Source organism: Poecilia formosa, unplaced genomic scaffold (assembly GCF_000485575.1).
Source record: "Poecilia formosa unplaced genomic scaffold, Poecilia_formosa-5.1.2 Scaffold51, whole genome shotgun sequence".
NCBI classification, from domain to species: domain Eukaryota; kingdom Metazoa; phylum Chordata; class Actinopteri; order Cyprinodontiformes; family Poeciliidae; genus Poecilia; species Poecilia formosa.
The window spans coordinates 923,440-940,404 of NW_006799990.1; the positions used below are offsets into that span (position 1 = coordinate 923,440).

General features: G+C 41.9%; 2 long non-coding RNA genes across 2 annotated transcripts in view; one reads left to right on the forward strand and one right to left on the reverse strand.

Annotated features, from left to right (window-relative positions):
• The window catches only part of LOC103138433 (uncharacterized), a 28,911-nt gene extending 17,639 nt beyond the window's left edge, over positions 1 to 11,272 (forward strand). Inside the window, exon 2 of the long non-coding RNA XR_476283.2 lies at positions 10,898 to 11,272. This is a non-coding gene — a long non-coding RNA (uncharacterized LOC103138433). The remainder of the gene's footprint in view (positions 1 to 10,897) is intronic.
• Positions 10,983 to 16,532, reverse strand: LOC107836321 (uncharacterized). Its single transcript, XR_001662203.1, has 3 exons — positions 16,443 to 16,532; positions 12,153 to 12,252; positions 10,983 to 11,070 (listed from the first exon to the last, which is right to left on the reverse strand). It is a non-coding gene; the product is annotated as an uncharacterized LOC107836321 (long non-coding RNA).
• Positions 16,533 to 16,965: the final 433 nt, after the last annotated feature.

The following is a 16,965-nucleotide window of genomic DNA, read 5'->3' on the forward strand; positions in this document are numbered from 1 at the left end:
TAGTACACACACATACACACACACACACACAAACGACAGGCACACAATCGGTGTGCGGTAGTTATGGTCTCGACAGCTTTAGCACATATTGTAAACAGAGGGGTGGTGACCGCCTCCCTGTGCTTGTTAACATCATCTCCGTCATTCGGCAGACGTGGCACTGTCAGCGCCTCACTGTGCCCCGACATAATCAACATTAACCATGACACGCACGCGGCACACCATGTACATTTGTACAACAGTGCATTAAAATTCTCACCCACACACACACACACGTACACACTCTCCCTGGCAAATTTCTTCACTTTCTCTGTGATTATTTTTGCGCGCACACACACACACCCACACACCCGCACACACAAAGGTAAAGATGTCTGTGGAAGCGCATACACACATATCTCTGACAGACTAACTAAAGCGCACACCGGCAGCACTGCATTCAATCAGCGCTATGCATGCCAGCTCCTTAATGGGCGCCTTGTAAACCAGATGACAGCTCTCCTACCAAGAGCGTCTACTGTGAAGAAAGACCCGGGTTGACCCACGCGTACCCATGCACAAACACACATACGTAACGACACAGAAGACAGAAAGCACCATGCATTTTTCTCTAGCACGAGTATGCCAGGCTTGCAAATAGAAAATACTATTGTTCTGTTGTCTTTTGGTGTGTGAGAGCTCTCCTGTCTCTGTAAAGTAGGAGCATCTCCACTGCATGATACATGCACCACCATGCTTCATGACAGGGGTGGTGTGCGGCGTGAAAGGTTTGGATTTTTTGGTGTGTTCTGAGCAGAACCATTGCGTAGATATTTATGTTGAGAAACTGCCACAGCACTCTTCGCTGTTTCCTTGCTTGGCCTGTGAAATTAAATCAAATCTTTGTGAAAATACGAATACAATGCCTTAGAAAGTACATGCAAAGATACAGTAGCCAATTACGAAACAAGCAATAAACAGTACATTTTGTCAAATGCCATCATCAAAATCATCAAGGCTGAGCAGATATAAATCAAATACGTTGATCCAGATTCCATTTACTACCAATGAAAGGTAACTAAACCGGTGGGCTTTTAGCTTTGATTTAAAGGAACTCAGCGTTTCGACTCTTTTGCAGTTTTCCGGAAGTTTGTTCTAGATTTGTGATGCATAGAAGCTGAATGCTGCATCTCTGTGTTTGGTTCTGGTTCAGGGAACACAGAGCGGAACCAGAAGACCTGAGCGCCCCGGAAGGCCTTTACAACGATAACAACAGACATGTTTTTAGAAGCTAGGAAAGAGATGTATTAAACTTGTTATGTCTGTTAATGGCAGAAATTCAGAAGGCTTCTTTACCTGAAATGACAACCCCCCCACAAAACTTTCAATAAAACTCAGGTGATCCATGGACGCCATCAAAGCCTTGAGAACAGAGACTCAAGTGATAGGTAAAGCTTATACCTTCACAATGTGCTGTGACATTCACATTGACCAATAGTCAAAAGGGGAAAAAAAGAGAGAGTAAAAGCACAGGGGGGTGGGGGGGAACCCCCACCACAAACAGGCATTTCACTTCAAGGCTCACTTAGGTTTCAGATACTATCAGTAAAGGCGGTGTGCGATACCTCCTAGTGTGTTATATGTTTGTGTGTGTATGTGTCAGTGAGTCCGGTCACTGCGACTTGAAAAGGGAGCACGCCACCCATGTCAGATATGCTGCCCTTTTTGCTGAGGGCTCAAGAGGCCATAGAGGGTAACAACCATAGCTTCCCCCACCCTTTCCACCCATCCACACACACACACACATACTGGGGCATGCACGGGGCGACAGCTCAAACAGCCATTCTGCACGACTGTGGCCAGCTAGCGGCCACATATTCGCTACAACTGCCAGTGCGTTTGACCTTTCCTGTCCAAGCATAATCAGATTGTGTCCCTCTTTATGAAATCAGACGCGAAAGGTCAGCTGGCTGTTTAACATGGGATGGAGGCCCAGAGCTATGGAATTTGCCTCGGCACTAAATTACTTTTATTACATTTGGTGCACGTGATTCTGTGCCATTGACGTCTGGGTGTGAGGATATAGTTGAGAAGATGGGCGTCGATAGCTGTGGTGTTTTTCCAGATGACCCACAAAAAAAAGACTGCCGATATATCTTCTCCAGTATTGAAATGGGAGATTTCTTCCCCTCCCCCCCACCGAATAACGGATGCCCAGTTGATCAGCAGTGCCTCTGAAGGAACTGAGTGAAATCCCTCATTTCAAAATCTTCTTGGACGCTTCAGGCACATTGTCGACTTGGAGACACGGGGAGAAGAGATGAAGATGAAGACACAGAGAGACTGCAGAACATGGCATGAAGAAAGGACATTCCATTGGATACTGGACACTGCCTGTTTTGGGGAAAGATGTCTTACTCTTTATACAGTCACACACACACGCACGCACGCACGCGCGCGCATTCACACAATCCGTGATATGTCATGCTGTCCATTTGAGCAACGTTCCTGTCAAGCAGGAAGTCCTCGCCTGGTTGTCATGTAACCCTTTGATCCATCATGAAAGCCAGTTCCTGATCCCTTTTCCCCCTTCATATCTACTGATCATCACTCACCCAACACACTCGCTGCCTTACACTGGTCATGTATATATCTGTGTGTGTGCGTGTGTGCGTGTGTGTGTGTGTGTGTGTGTGTGTGTGGTCCTGAATATAGGCTTGTGGCAGATATGTTAAGAGAGAGTTTGGTATTCAGGTTGACATCCGTTGTGCTTTTGGCTACTGACAGAATGATGATGAAGATGAAACCAATATGTGCAGACAACAAAGAGCAAACCTCTTCAAAGCCTTCTTTTTTTTTTTTTTTTTTGGAGCTGTGAGCATCATCAGTAATGACGGTGATGAAATTTAAGGGAAATATTATGTATGTGTAAAAAAAAAAAAAATTAAGTTTTGTTTAGGACTGCATTGTAATTTTTTTTGTAAAAGTAAGGCATTTATCATTTAACTATGCATTAACAATTGTGTCTACATGCGTCTTAACACGTCACTGTATAGAACATGTGATTTGGTTCAGTTTGTCGAGTTTAATAAAAAATTTCAGAAAAACTTCAAATTGACCAATAACCAGTATTGAGGTTGAGCAAAGTGACGTTTTTATTGAGATGAGAAAGTGTCCAGGTAACTGGTTTTATGTAAAGTAATGATGCATTCAGTTCATACTCAGAAATTGGATTTGTAAGTCTGGAGACGTTCCTGAAGTCTGATTTCAGACTGAGATCCAATATGGCCGCTGTGAACACAAAACAGTGAAATGTTTTGCGTCTTAGTATTTATATCAGTTTTTCTGACTGATCTCTCTACTGTATAGGTTTTAACCGATACCACACATATTGCTGTGTGATGTTTACTATTGAGCAAGTCCTTTTAGGTTTTGAACAGATACAATTGTTATTGTCCTGTGTTGCTAGCTGTAGTTAGCGTAGCAGCATTTCGCAAATATCGCTGGTTTTCCAGCTGAAACACAATCTACTTCGATTTGGCATCCAAGTTCCAACTTTAAAGACAGATTGAACACAAAGCCCTGCCCCACTTGTGAAATGTGACACATAGCAGTGTCACCAATCATTTTAAAGTATCATTGCTTCAAAATTAAAGTTGCCAAACTATGAGCTGCATGTCTGTTTAGCAGCTAACTCCAGACTTGCTACCTGAGCAAATGGCCCAACTAACTATCCAGCTAATTTCAGTTTGTTGAGTTGGGATGCAATAAATACGTTAGAATATCCTATGCAATAAACTCTTGATATTTTTAAAAAGTTATTTTTCCACTGCCTATAAATTAAAATTTAAATTCTAAGAATATGTTATAGCAATAATATTGCAATATTCAATAAGTTATGTAATTTTAGCAAGACTAAATGTTGGCTTTGTTGTTTCAAATGATGCCCAAAAAATCTTGACGATTCACTTGTCTTACAAGTATTCTACACGTACTGCATCTATTTCACTTAAGGTTATCATTCTGTGAGACTCTAATTCCCCCTACATGGATTTTTAGGAAAAAATGCTTTGACGCACAAATCTGGATAGTCCGGCAGTTCCTCCATTTTCTGCTGGTTTCAATATTGCCGCCTCTATGTAAGAACCTGCAGAACAAGGTTTCTTATTCTGTTTCATCATTGTGAAAAGAATAATCAAATCTGCAGTTTAGCAGAAATCAGAATCAGCCGTGAAAAGCTTGTCTGTTAATTCTCAAAGTAATGCCAGGTTCGTCCTTCAAAACAACAAAAAAACGGAAAAGAGCTGCGTTTCTGCAATAAAGACACAGGAAAGATCCTGGTACGATCCTAAGCCATCTCTCACTAAAAGCCTCCTCCAGAAACAATTACAGATAAAAAATGAACATTGCCCATTTCAGACAGAACGTGCGCACATTCATAACCCCTTAAACGAATTGTAAGAATGGCTCCTTCTCAGGATGAGCTGAAAATGTTCCCAGACTAATACCGTCTCCCCTCATCAATCGGCTGCTAATGACTGCGAGGTTTCAGAGTTGATGTGAGGGAAGGGTCAGACGCACATAACTTTGACTCAAGCCCCCTGCCTGAAAACTCTGGAGAGTGAGGTTTTACAGCAGGGATGTTCAAACACTTTACATAAGGGCTTCCAATTGTCCCGAAAGCTAATCTCTTGTTTTTTCTTACAGCCTTGAGACAGTGAGGCAGTTTTTTTCATCTGTGAAGCTGTTCAATGGAAACAGGTGCAGACTTAGGAAGGAATCCTTTACGGGTTTCCGCAATATTGGTTTAAGCAGAAAGTAGGGGTAGGATGACATGAAGAATTACCGCCTAACTGGAGTGAGTGGGGTTATTCTGCAGGTGTTTTACACCTGATAGTCCAGTAGATTTGGCTCAATTGGGGATCCATGTTGAAACATTTGTTACATTTTCAGCTGGTGCGGTTCGCTTTCACACTGTACCGTGTCAAACGAACCAAACCCTTTGAAAAACTTGTTTACTCCCTTGTCGAGAATTATTGAAGGAAGCGACGCAAAAACCTTCAAAACAGACAAGGAGCGCAGCTTCCTTCTTCACGAAATGTAAGCAAACATGGAGTAAAGTCAGATTTTAGCAGTTGTAGGATTTCTCTCGTCTTTCGCAAAAAAACCCCAGGCCTTTTTTCCCCCCGTTTTTGGCCGGATTTCAGGGTTTTTTCAACCTTGCTTGAAAAAAAATCAAGGCAACACTCCAGGTATTTATTTTTGGTGACGGAAAAACATTAAAACAAAATGTAAAGTTTAAAAAAGCTGATTTTGTTTTACATAATCATGGCATTTAATAATTTTCAGTGAGAAAAAAAAACATTAATAGATTAACTTCTGGCTAATAGAAGAAAATGAATGTCACTGAATATGTCAGTACACACCTCTACCGTTCGAAGAAAGAGACCAAATGGAAAACGCAGCATTCATGTCGTTGTGATTCCACTTTCTACGCAATGGGCTAAAAGTAGGGATGACAACTGTGAAGCGGAGGAAGTTTGGCAAAACACAACCGACAGCCATGACTTTAATCCCCTCATAAAAACCATAGTACTCAAACTTGGATAATAAAAAAGCTAATTTACACATTAAACACTCTCCACTTGTTAGGCTTAGACTCTGTTATCATTACAAAGTCCACCACTTAAGCCAACAACATAAATACAAGGGTGGCAGGCTGTACAGTTAAGACACTTAGGAGTATGCAGGGCCCCCCATCAAGCGTGAACTGGAATAGCTCTGAAAATTAAAGAAGAGTGTAAAATATTTAAGAGTAAGTGGGAGAGGAGCTGTTTAGGAGACAACTATTTACAATTACAAAGTGCTGACTGCTCCTTTAGCACTGCGCGTCTCACTGTGGCTTACTTATCCTACTTTGGCTCGTTCTCTCCGAGGTCCTCTTTGGACGCGACTCTTTCTGCACCTTTCCATTTGCGTCTCTCTCTTCGCTTCGAGAGGGGAGGGCGGAGGAAGGAAGGAGATGATTTAAGGTAATGAGAGGAGTAAAACATCATTAGTGCAAATTAACTTTTGTCAGCCGAGGTGATCTTGGTGAGGGCGCTCCTGCCATTGGTGGCAGCTCAGATAATGGCAATTTATGCATTAATGCGTGTTAAACTGTGTGTGTGCGCGCCTCCGTGTGTTTATGCGCGTGTGTTGTGACGGCCACCAAGGACGCCTTCGGTCCTGAAGGACGAGTAGAGTCTTTCGGAAGGCTCTTTTCAGCTACACTAAGTGTTTTCATGTCAGATAAACCACATACAACAGTTGTGATAGAAAGCTGGGAATGGCTTCACGGCTGACTGCTCCCCCCGCTGCTTTTAGTACTTTAATGTTCTCTGAGGTATCCTAGAGCAAACAATTAGGGCTCCAGCAGTACAGTGCACACATGTGAGCTCAACAAAACGCCCTGTCGACTTCGCTTCTGTGTGTCCTTCCTGTGCCAATCCGAGCCTATGCTTTAGGGTTAATCAAAGGACCAAATGCTTTCCCTCGGCCCTTCGGAAGTGTTCCAGGTGCGTCGCTGGCTCCTCGGTTGTCCCCTGCTCCCCGACTCTGCCTCGAACCTTTTTTGTCTTCTGTGGGGTGGCGGCGGATGAAGGCAGGGTCATGTTTAATGCATGCGGTTTGTGTTGCACTCAGCGCTGGAGAATGGGCTCCAGTCCATTAATTAGTAACAAACGGCCGCTGGAAACAAGACAGGCCCAGCACAGGTCAACCAGCTCCAAGGTCTGAAGCGATGTGGACATTGATGTCTGCCCTGGGCCATCAACTGTCTACAGCTCGGCTTCACACCAACAGGGCATGTCCTGCCCAGAATAACTTATCCTAGGTAATTGCTTGTGGCTTTAAAAGACAATAAGAGTATTTTTCACCTGCGTCATGTTCCAAGAAATTGCTCATGACTGATGATGCGGTGAGACTTTTGGAAATCCAGATTATCGACGCAGAATTTGCAGCTGAAAAGGCAAATAAATAACGTAGCAGAGGATGCTAACCTAAAAAGAAGGAGCCTCGGCATTCGAAGTTAATCCCCTTTGAGTGTGGATGGATGTTACAGCTGTATGCATAGAGAAGCTAAATACCTTATACGGAAACGTTTTATGATCAGAAGAGACAAAGATTTAGGTCACAATGACAAGAAATATGTTTAGGGGGGTGAGGAAAACTTTACAAACTTGTGTCAAGCGTAATACTTGTTTTACTGGGTAATCCTCTGAGGTCGATGGAACACTGAGGGAGGAGGACTGGCTCTAACCTCAAAACAAGAAGATGATCATGGAGAAATGGATCAAACTGGTTTCCAACAACAGACAGATCCCAAGCAGATCCAGCCTTCCCATCGCCAAAGATTAATGTACCAATTTTGGACTCATTTGCGACTTCCTAGTTTTGACAAAATATAAAAATCAATTCAAACTTCTCAACTCTTTGGTGTTGTACGTTGACTCATCATGGAAAAGGGAAGTAAAAAAAAAAAAAATTACATTTAATCATGTAAGCCCACAGTAAAATGTGTATTATCTTCACTCTAGTGCTGTGAAAGCAAAATGTATCGCAAGTGATTTCTACAGCTGCTTTACAGTAATGAACCTTTCTGAAGGCGTTCTCCTCAGCATCAGAGCATTTGCACTTAATTACTTGCAGAGATTTTTCAGGCAGTTCCCAGGTGTGTGCTCAGAGATGCCGCTTTAGACTCTTTTCTGTTACCCGATAGATCTGGGGGTTTTTTTTTTTTTTGTTTTTTTTTTTTTTTTTGTGGGTTTTCCACAAGAAACTACAAGTATATAAGAATATTTTAAAAATCAGGCATAAAAATACCAGCTAAAATCAGCTTCTCCTTGCTTTGGTGACCTTGCTCTAAGCATTTGGTCAAATTAGCCTCTGATCTTTCAGCCTGGCTGAGCTTTGCACCTCTTTGGAGTTTTTAGATCTAAAAAATTATTAGAATTTAAATGGCCACTAATAATTTTGGATGGAGTCCAGAAATTTTTTAAATCCCCGACACTCAGTGAACACACTCTGGCTTTTTTATTTTTCATGAACAAGATCATCACAGAGACCAACTTTAAAGGATTTAAAAAAAAAAAAAAAAAAAAAAAAAAAACCCTGCAGCTTACTCGGTGGCACAAAACAAAGTTGAAGCAATTACAGCAGTGGATTCGGGTGTGCGTACTTACGCAAAATGTCTTCTGCATTTTTTTTTTTTTTTAAGACTTGTGTGCAAAAGGATATTGGTTAATTAACCAGTAGGAATAAATTATTTGTAATTATCACTGCAGGGCCATCACAGAGGAGCGCGTGCGGTGAGAGGGAGGCAACACCTCGAATGTTAATGAAGCCGTGATGAATTGTCCGCGTTCATACAAACACGCTCTCCTCATGGGTCCCCAGTGCATTCTTCTCAGACGTGCACAACAGAGTGGGCGGAGTGCAGAGAATTAATACTATGAAGTGAATCTGGCGACGAAACACTGTATGCAGATAAGAGCCCAGGGTGTGAACTATGCGTATGCACTTCTGCGGTGGTTTGTTTCAGTGTAGGAGAGGTAATTGATCAACACTTTTTTTTTTTTTTTTTCCACGTGTGAACAAAACGCATAGTAACCTGCATTGTGTTGTGTTGTATTTTAAATCTGCGGGCGCGCATTTCTTTGAGAGCAAAATCTCAAAAGGTGCAGGATTGCGACGGTGGTCGCAGTGGCAGTGACATATCTTAATCTACTTAGTTAGCAGCCGAGGTCCTTTAGCAAACGGATTATCAGGCAGATTTGACTAATAGACTCCTCATTTGGCTTTAATGCGTTTTGCATAGAGAGCAACCTCCCCTCATCACTCTTTAAGATGAATCGGTTTCCCTGCAACAAGATAAGAGAAATGGAAGAAAAAAAAACTTCTAAAGTTATTAGTCTTCCAGCGACTGCGTAAATCATAGCATTTTGTAAATGGAGGGAAAAGTTGCACGTTTTTCTGCCATCCTCTGGAAGTGCAGGAGTGTTAGTTTGTAAAAGTATACATTAGGAATAGGCTGGTAATACTGATATAAACATCCAGGCTTTGTAATACTCCCCTTACTTGCACATCTCCAGAAACCAGATCTAGTTTATGTCTGGTTTCTAATTATTTTTGAATTCTAAAATTGAAAATACTGACTGAAGATCTGCGCAGAGTAACTCCTAGAAACCCAGCAAGTGTTTATTTCATGTCTTGAACTGATGTTGAAAATAAAACCCAAGGTCACTAGAAGCTTGACTGAATGGATTTGACAAAAACAAAGGAGAAGGTAAGAGGATTTATTCATTTTGGAATGATTAGTGAGAATGAGAGCTTAAGATTCACTGCTCCATCAGAACATGAACAAACCTGGATCCAAAATGTCAGTCATGCATCATAGTCTTTTATCAAAGATGTAAAATAATTGTTTGCAGAATATCCAAAGATGCCACCAACACTAAAACTGAAATCCCTGCATGTTGCCTTTAGTTAATTCTCTGTCTGTTTGCCGGATGGATCAGAACCAACACAACGCAGCTTCCACTGGCATCTTATTGGCACCTCTAAAAGCTGACATTGATGTAAAAAAAAAAAAAAAAGTACAAGTCTGAAACATCTTGACTGGAGCTGGCATGTTGTCACCACCTGCTTCCGGATGAAATGAGCTAATCATACGTCTCCCGATGGGAGCCGTGCAGTTCCTCTGTCAAAATGTCTAAATCGCCTGAACCCGCCTGCCACCTGTCAATACAATTTATTTGACTCATCTGAGGTGAAAAGCCCCACGCAGCCTCTCCCAGCCTTTTATAATCAAGATTATATTGTTGTGAGGTTAAACGGAGACGTGTGTAAATGACATCTCTGTCAGAAAAGAGGCAAAGGCATGGGAATAAAACAGGTGCCTCGCAAAAGTAATCGTGTCCCTTGAGCTTTTCCACGTTTTGCCAGGTTGTAATTTCTAACAAATGTGTGTGTTTTAAGTTTACTTTGTTCACCCTCCACCCGCCCTCAGTTGTTTGTTTTTTTCTTGAAATTCATTGCAACCACTTTTCCTTAGAAGTCACCTAATTACTAAATGGCGTATTAAATCTAGCATAAACTCAGGTTTTCTGTGCAGGCATCAGAGGTTTGTTGGGGAGAATTAGTGAACAAACATCATCATGAGGACAAAGGATTACAGCAGACGGGTCAGAGGGAATGTTTAAAGAAAGGTTAAGTGTCAAAATGAGAGCCCAAAAAGTTAAAAGTCACCCCCCCAGTAGTAACAACCAAGGCTACAGCTTAGCTGGGAGAATCCATGTTGTCTGCACACTTAAAAAATATTACATTTATGCATCGAAAGTTACGGCCTTAAAATGTCTTAAATCCATTTTTTTTAAATTAACTTGGCTTTAAATACATTAATCCCAGGTCTTAAATTTTGGGATTACTTAACTGTGTATATACAATGTTGTTGGGATTTTTTTCTCGCTGGACTTTTCTGTCAGGCATAAATCTGAGTCGCACGCAGACACCTTCATTCTGTTCTGTGACTCAAGGCGGTGGCCATTACAGGAATTATTATACCCATGTTAGCTAGCCAGCTGTTTTGCGTCTATCATGGGTAAGTGCAAATATTTACTGCATGTACATATGCATATGTATTGTACATTTGCTGTGATGCAGGTCTTAAACTTCATTCATAATGCTCCAAAAAGGCCTTAGAAAGTCTTAGAAGAAGGTGTGGGGCTGAGCTGGATTCAGACTGTAAATTTTTATCCTGCATGTGATAAAACATCACCTGGAACAAAGTAAATTGATTCCTTTTGATTCACTTCGGTTAAAAAAAAATACAGTATTAATCCCAAAGAGACGTTAAATGTTGTTTTGACTCACATTGTAGATGCTGTTGTCTGTGGCCAAGAGGGATCCTCCTGTAGCGGTCTGTATTGCAATGAGTCTGAAGAAGCCTCTGACTCAAGACCATCTGTTGTCGTGTGAACGTCTCATGAAGACGGCTATTCCGGTGGCAGCAACATACTGTGGGAATACTTGGAACAAGATTCAGAAGGTGATCTGAGTTGAAGAGAAGATGGATGGAGAAAGGAAAACGTCTCGAGATGAAAGCTAGAAGCCAGAGCTTCAATTGAAAGGTTTAGATCAAAGAATGTTCAGACATATATAAAGACAATCAAGAATCTGTGATTAGGCTGTGTGGACACTTCTGCAAAGCGCCACACAGCTAAACATAAAATGAAATAAATTATTGTTAATGTGAAGTCTTAACCACAGTGAGTGGGAGCTACAAAACCCAAAAGCATAGACGTTAAACAGCTAACAAAAAGACTTGAAACATTTGTCTTTTGCTAACATTTAGCCACTGCGGACGCCGACACCGTGAAAGGCCCCTGCACACACCCCAACACACAGCTGGACATCCTATAAATGATGCAGACTCCGCAGATAAAGAGCGCCTGCATATACATCTGTGTCGGGGCCCCCTGCCCGCTGTGGACGCTTGTATTTTAATCTTCATTTATCATTTGATGTACATTGCATCTACCCTGCGTTGCTTTTGGTTTTTTTTCATTAGTTTCTGAATTAAAGCAAAAAGACTCGCATTAATCGAACATATTTGTTTTCAGTCGTGCAAAGTAACAGATTGCTCATGTTCGGAAAAAGCGACGCCATGTCTGCTGTGTAATAAGGCGACATTTTCCACAGGGAGCCTTCAGTTCGCCGAGGTCGACTATGTGTGCACGCATGTTTTACTTTAACACAAAAACCCTTCAGATTCTGCCTCCACAACAATGTATGCAATTGTTTTTTTAGCAAACAAGTCAAGGATGTGTGTGTGTGTGTGTATATGTATATATATATATATATATATATATATATATATATATATATATGAATAAATTTTTTAACTAGGAATCCTGCTGAAAAGTCTTTTTTTTTCCTTACACTTATGCACACACATGAACACAGACAAAGCAGCCCTGAGCCTACCGCTGCCATCACAGGCAGGACCTGGCCTGTCTGTGTGACACGCACAGTTTGTTTGGTAGTTTTAATTTGACAGGGCTCTGAATAGAGCCTCTGAAAGGCGCACACACACACACACAAAGCCTCACACAGCCTCAGCCTTACACACACACCTTTAATTTGACAGCGCTCTAACAAGAGCCTGCTGCTTGTCAAATGTTCTCCAGTGGCAGCAGGGATCCGCAGAGCCGAGGGGGTTCTGTTCAAGGACATCTATGAAGAAACACACACACACACAATCTCCTGAGCTACCACACACTCGCTTTGAATAGGCTGAGAAGGGTTGGCCTGCCGCACCACACGATGGGAGAGAGGCAGCATACATGCTGAGGGGGCTTCCACACTGCTGTTCCTCTCACTTTCCATCTTCCATTCTCAGTGTCTCCTTGTCTTTTTTTCCCCCTCCTCTTGTTATCTAACATTCCATCGCTTTTTTCACTGCTTTTGGTCTTAAGTAGAGGGCTGAGGGACTGAGATAGACCAGGGGAGATTTTGATGGCGGCTCCCCGTCTGGTCCGACAAGCCAATTCCTTTCTCAAACCGTACACACTCTCACGCACACACATCGGTTTTCTCTTCAATCTTCAATCCAAACACTGTGAGACCTTTTAAAGTTACTCAAAGCCAGATTGGAGTTTGCTTGAAATCCTCCGGTTTCATCCCCACTGAAGGTGTTTGTGGTTCACTCGGGACCCACTTACTTTAGTGTGTGTGTGTGTGTGTATGTGTGTGTGTGTGTGTTGAGGAGAGACTGCACGCTGTCTCGAATGTGGCCTCCGCCGGACACTTTGCTCATTAGAGGCAAGAGAGGTTGACTTGAGTGACTTCTCGTCGGCTCTCCGCTCGACTCGATCACAAGGCTGGTCCTGCGGAGCGGGGGGAGCAAAGCGGGGCTTCGGCGCAGCGTGTGACCCCGTGTAAAAGATGGCGGAGCACACCTGAAGAGACCTGGCTGTTGGTATGAGAAGAGTCCAATGACTAATTATTGCAAAAACCAGACGTTGGAAAAATAGCCTCAAGTCGCTGATGTTGTTGTGGCCGGTTGAGACGTCACGATCTTAGCATTCCAGCCAGATCGTGAGATGAGAAGTAGAGTTTAGCAATATATTTGGTTAAACTAAATCTGTGGGATTTTTTTTAATTTTGTTTACAAAAGAACTTATAAATGTAGAATATTCCAGTGCAGGTTTGAGTAGTCTGTATATTGTGTGTGTGTGTGGGGGGGGGTTATGCTGGTTGTACTGTCAGAAAACAATTTTTTTTAATGTTGTTTACAGATTTAATCTAAAAACACCCCTGCAAGGTATAAGAAGTGTTGTGGCGTTTTAATATCGCACGATCATGTAGTTCAAGCAGCCTTGTAAAAAGCCTTAAAATGAATTAATCTTTCATTGCAGTAGCATAACCATTAAAGAGTTTAGAAAAAAGTAAAAGGGTTGCTTTATTCTCTTCCAATGCTGTCATTTTACTTTCTTTGCAAACTCCCACAAAGAAGACACAACATAGAAACAGGACATGTCTTAGGCTTCTTCTAAGACATTTCGTAAGGTTGAAGAGAGATCTCTGACAAAACTCTTTTGATAATATCTCTAGATCGTCCACCTTTTTGCTCTCTCTTCATCTCATTCCATATATTATATAGAGTATAGGGACTAATGTGATTGAAGAAGGTTGATTGTTGTTCAGGTGAGGTATTTTGTGTTGATTTCCTGCTGATCCAATGGTGAGCTATTCACAATTTCATGGTAAGGCCTCCGTATTTTTGCTTAAATGTCGTGATAACTCACAGTTCAAAGCATCATAAACTCCAACGAGGTTCCTGGCAGGGACTTTATCAGCGAAAACAAGATCAGAGAAGTGCATTTAGACACATCTATCCTTTGCTTCGTACTAAACCCAGCTGGAGAGTTTGTTGCAGCTTTGCTGATTTTCAAGGTTGGACTGGTAAGCCTTTTTACCAAACAGCAAGGTCCCATGCTGTTTGGTAACAGCAGCTATAACTGCTGCTGTCCAGCCAGCTATAACTACTGAATTAACCCACAACCAATCAAATTGTAGGAAAACATTTGAGATTATGGATTGGTATAAAATGCAGCGCAGTTCTGTATGAAGCACATAACCTAGTCTTTGCATTCTGCTAGCGGGGGCAGTCGACTCAACACAACACTGTCTCTGTTGTCTGTAGAGACATAAAGGGATAGAAAACTTGGTCAAGAGCTAATTGACCAAGAATTTATTTTAATCTTCTGCTCATGCAGCCTCCTTCCTAATGCTGCCCTGGGCAACTGCCCATATGGTCAATATAGGAGAAAATATAAAGACTGATGCTAACAGACAACTTTTTGTTGCACTTGTCCAATGGTGAGCTTTGGAGATTATTACTGTGTGGTGACCTGATGAATATGGGAACTCACCCAGGCTAGTGCTTAAAACTCAAATGCATAAGTTATGTTTGTTTTAAAGATATTACTGGGGGGTAAAAAAAAAAAGAAAAACTTTTTTTTTTTCCTGCATCTTTACCAGGGATGCCAACAAAATGGCTTCCTATTTTTACAGGAAACCAGATTGTAAAGAGAGGAGACTGCATCACATGTACTTTGTTCGCATAAATCACAGAGTGTCAGACGTAAAATCAAAATGTCAAGCATTATACAGAACCAGTCCAAATCACCAGAGAGGCAGGCGCGGAGATTATCCGCTAGATCATATCTCTGAGTGCACGTCTACCTCTATGCATGTTCCCGTCAGATAAAATGCACATCCCTTTTCAATGATCTAGAAACGGGATTTACATGGTAGACTCCAAAAATGTCAACCTGTACATACCAAAAAAAACATTTCACTTCAATTTGCAGTGACATTAGCCTAAAGGGAAAATTGTAGAGGGGAATAAATGAAATTCCGGGACAAAGTTCAGTTTTTGCTCAGCGGCACGATAACCATAAAGAAGTGCAGCGAGGGAAGATTTAACCGTTTGAAAGATGTTGATCATATTTTCTGATAAATGTGGCCCCTGATAGGACTCGTCTTTGTGGAGGTTCGCGGGTCTTGAGATGATGAAAAGCCGCGCGGATTATTCGAATCCACTAAATCACAGCTAAAAGTCGCCGTGCACAGCCAAGGTCTATGAAACTATCAGCCCCAAATTGAGAACACAGACGATATGTTACCACATTGCCAAGTGCTACCACTTAATGCCATTAATCTTGGTGCTCTCCCCCTCATCCCTCTCACTCCGTCTCTGCGCCGGAGAGCCGGGCGTCCTCTAAAAGTATGGATCTTGACCGCAGCCATTTTCTGCAGAAGAGGGAAAGGCTAAAGAGAAAGCGCTGACCCCTCTTCGCCACAATTTTCCCCTCATCAACTTGTGAGACTTCATTAACTTCCATGGTGTAATTTCTTCTTTCAGTGGGTTTCTAAAGGGGAGAGGGAGGCGTATGACGATCTCGACCGCACAAACCAATGTATTCTTTGTTCTCCCTCATCTTCCCTGCAGCCTGCACCTAAAAATACTTTGTTTTAATTTGAAATGGCGACAATGTTTTTTTTTCTCTTTTTTTGCCTTTAATCCTTGTAAAGTCAAAATGGTTGCACAATAGGAATACCTTGAAGATAGGAAAGATGGATATAATAGCAAACGTCTTGATGGCAACCAGTAAAGCACTGGCACTTTCTAATATTGTAAAGCAGTCCAAATGTTCATAAAGGTAGATTTCACATTTTTCTGTCACTAAAGAGACATAAATAATGTCTGAACACGGCTTTAATCGTCCTGATGTGACAGCTGAGGCCTTGCCTAGAACCTGAACTGTGGAAACTGTGAGCCAATGCTGCCCTCTTCAGGTGGATCTACGTCTTTGAGTGCTGAAAAAGGTGTGGGCGAACCCCATGACGGATGCAAAATCTTTTTGTTTTTATTTATTTACTGCAATTAGCTAAACAAAAAAGTAGTTTCAAGAAAGGTACATGTGCATAAGTTTCAGTCAAATTTGTTATATTTGGCAGTTAAAAACTGCTCCCTCAAAGCTGTAATTTACAATAACAACGTTTGTATTTTAGAGAGCAAATTTGTGGCGTATCTAAAGGTTATTTTTTTGGTGGGATACGCAAATTGGTGTGTGCATGTTTAATTTCACTCCCAAAGTGGTGAAATTTTACATGACTTTGTAAAAGCCCTGAAGCTGATTCAGACAGGTTCCTTCTGCTCCAGCGTGTCTTATTATCCGAGTTAGCTTGCAGACATACACAACAACGACCCCAAGCATAGAACAACGGTATATGGTAGCTAACAACAAAGCTAACAATGGAGTGTGTAAATATAGTCAGAAACATGCTCACAAGCCTTCCAACAGTTAAGAAACTGGCTTACAACCGTACAGGTGTGTTTATGAATAAACTCATACCTGAAGAAGGGGAATATTTCAATAAATGAGTCGGACACGTGAAGAGGAAGCTCCGGTGGTCCTCGTTATGGGATAGCGCTAGCGGTAAACTCCCCCTGCTGGTTGCATCCGGCTACATCAACCAAATCAAACCGTATATCAATTTTAGCCCAAACTGCTGGAAAAACATTGCGAATCAATCCATTACGCCTCCACCCAGTGTGACGTCGTACAGTGAGAACTGTGGTTTATATCCATGCACTACCACTTGAAAAAATGTGTTATATTGCTAAACGTTAGGATAAGAAATGACACCTTCTTGTGTAGTTATGATGACTTAGTGCTTGTAAGGTATTTGAGGCCTCATACATACATCACCAAAGGACTGCAGCTCTTCCAACGTGCAGTTCAGAAAGCGATGTTCATCGGTCTGTGCCGATATATAAACTTTCCTCTCTCTTCTTTCGCTCCTCCGAGCTGCTCCTCATGATACATGAAGTACCAGTACCAGACCTGGAGCGGAGGCAAATGCCAACCTGCTAGC